This window comes from Arachis hypogaea, chromosome 16 (genome assembly GCF_003086295.3).
Source record: "Arachis hypogaea cultivar Tifrunner chromosome 16, arahy.Tifrunner.gnm2.J5K5, whole genome shotgun sequence".
Lineage (NCBI taxonomy): Eukaryota > Viridiplantae > Streptophyta > Magnoliopsida > Fabales > Fabaceae > Arachis > Arachis hypogaea.
Window position 1 is genome coordinate 116,267,370 of NC_092051.1, and position 2,673 is coordinate 116,270,042.

The 2,673-nt window shown below is 40.0% G+C and overlaps 1 non-coding gene across 1 annotated transcript; it reads left to right on the top strand.

Moving 5' to 3' along the window:
* Positions 1-1,654: 1,654 nt before the first annotated feature.
* On the top strand, positions 1,655-1,762 carry LOC112761995 (small nucleolar RNA R71). Its single transcript, XR_003182358.1, has one exon. It is a non-coding gene; the product is annotated as a small nucleolar RNA R71 (small nucleolar RNA).
* The last annotated feature ends 911 nt before the right edge of the window (positions 1,763-2,673 follow it).

Genomic DNA, 2,673 nt, shown 5'->3' on the forward strand with positions numbered 1-2,673 from the left:
CAACACCAAACTTAGAGTTTGGATATGGGAGTTCAACACCAAACTTAGAGTTTGGTTGTGGCCTCCCAACACCAAACTTAGAGTTTGACTGTGGGGGCTCTGGTTGACTTTGCTTTGAGAGAAGCTTTTTCTGCTTCCTCTCCATGGTTGCAGAGGGAGATCCTTGAGTTTTAAACACAAGGGAGTTCTCATTCCCTTGAAGGACTATTTCACCTCTGTCAACATCAATCACAGCTCTTGTTGTGGCCAGGAAAGGTCTTCCTAGGATGATGGATTCATCCTCTTCCTTTCCAATATCCAGGACTATGAAATTAGCAGGGATGTAAAGGCCTTCAACCTTTACTAACACGTCCTCTACTTGTCCATAAGCCTATTTTCTTGAACTGTCTGCCATCTCTAATGAGATTTTAGCAGCTTGCACCCCATAGATTCCCAGTTTCTCTATTACAGAGAGGGGCATGAGGTTTATTCCTGAACCAAGGTCACACAGGGCCTTAAAGATCATGGTGCCTATGGTACAGGGTATTATGAACTTTCCAGGATCCTGTCTCTTCTGAGGCAATGTCAGTTGATCCAGATCACTTAGTTCATTGATGAACAAGGGAGGTTCAACTTCCCAAGTATCAATGCCAAATAATTTGGCATTCAGCTTCATGATTGCACCAAGAAACTTGGCAGTTTGCTCTTCAGTAACATCCTCATTCTCTTCAGAAGAGGAATACTCATCAGAGCTCATGAAGGGCATAAGGAGGTTCAATGGAATCTCTATGGTCTCTAGATGAGCCTCAGAGTCCTTTGGTTCCTCTGAGAGAAGCTCCTTATTGATCACTGGACGTCCCAGGAGGTCTTCCTCCTTGGGATTCACGTCCTCCACTCCCCTAGTAGATTCGGCCATGGTGCTTATGTCAATGGCCTTGCACTCTCCTTTTGGATTCTCTTCTGTATTGCTTGGGAGAGTACTGGGAGGGATTTCAGTGATCCTTTTACTCAGCTGGCCCACTTGTGCTTCCAAATTTCTAATGGAAGACCTTGATTCATTCATGAAGCTCACAGTGGCCTTGGATAGATCAGAGACTAGATTTGCTAAATTAGAAGCATTTTGTTCAGAGTTCTCTGTCTGTTGCTGAGTGGATGATGGAAAAGGTTTATTATTGTTAAACCTGTTTCTTCCACCATTATTAAAGCCTTGTTGAGGCTTTTGATCCTTCCATGAGAAATTTGGATGATTTCTCCATGATGAGTTATAGGTGTTTCCATAAGGTTCACCTAAGTAATTCACCTCTGCTATTGCAAGGTTCTCAGGATCATAAGCTTCTTCTTCATAAGAAGCCTCTTGAGTACTGTTGGATGCAACTTGCATTCCATGCAGACTCTGAGAGATCATATTGACTTGCTGAGTCAATATTTTATTCTGAGCCAATATGGCATTCAGAGTATCAACTTCAAGAACTCCCTTCTTCATAGGCGTCCCATTACTCACAGGATTCCTTTCAGAAGTGTACATGAACTGGTTATTAGCAACCATGTCAATGAGTTCTTGAGCTTCTGCAGGTATTTTCTTTAGGTGAATGGATCCACCTGCAGAAGTGTCCAGTGACATCTTTGATAGCTCAGATAAACCATCATAGAATATATCCAAGATGGTCCATTCTGAAAGCATGTCAGAAGGACACTTTTTGGTCAACTGTTTGTATCTTTCCCAATCTTCATAGAGGGATTCACCTTCTTTCTGTCTGAAGGTTTGAACATCAGCTCTAAGCTTGCTCAGCTTTTGAGGAGGAAAGTACTTGGCTAAGAAAGCCGTGACCAGCTTATCCCAAGAGTTCAGGCTGTCTTTGGGTTGAGAATCCAACCATAATCTAGCTCTGTCTCTTACAGCAAAAGGGAAAAGCATGAGCCTGTAGACTTCAGGATCTACTCCATTAGTCTTAACAGTATCACATATCTGCAAGAATTCAGTTAAGAACTGAAAAGTATCTTCAGATGGAAGTCCATGAAACTTGCAGTTCTGCTGCATCAGAGAAACTAATTGAGGTTTCAGCTCAAAGTTGTTTGCTCCAATGGCAGGAATGGAGATGCTTCTTCCATGTAAATTGGAATTAGGTGCAGTAAAGTCACCAAGCATCTTCCTTACATTATTATTATTTTCGGTTGCCATCTCCTCTTCCTGTTCGAAAATTTCTGAAAGGTTATCTCTGGATTGTTGTATTTTAGCTTCTCTTAGTTTCCTTTTCAGAGTCCTTTCAGGTTCTGGATCTGCTTCCACAAGAATGTTCTTGTCCTTGCTCCTGCTCATATGACAAAGAAGGGGGCACAGAAAAATAATAATAATAGAAATCCTTTATACCACAGTATAGGGATTCCTTTGTGAGTGAAAGAAAAGAGGGAGATAAAGAATGTAATGGAATGGAAGAAACACAACTGTGAGGAGGGTAGAGATGTGAGATGAGATGTTAGTAGATGAATAAATAAATAGAATAAGATGAGAGAGAAGGAATTTTCGAAAATAGTTTTTGAAAAAGAGTTAGTGATTTTTGAAAATAGTTTTTGAAAAATGTTAGTAATTTTTGAAAATTTTTAAAATCAAAAATAAAAATAATTAGTTAATTAAAAAGAAATTTTTAAAAAAGAGGGAAGATATTTTCGAAAATTAGAGAGAGAGAGAGAGTTAGT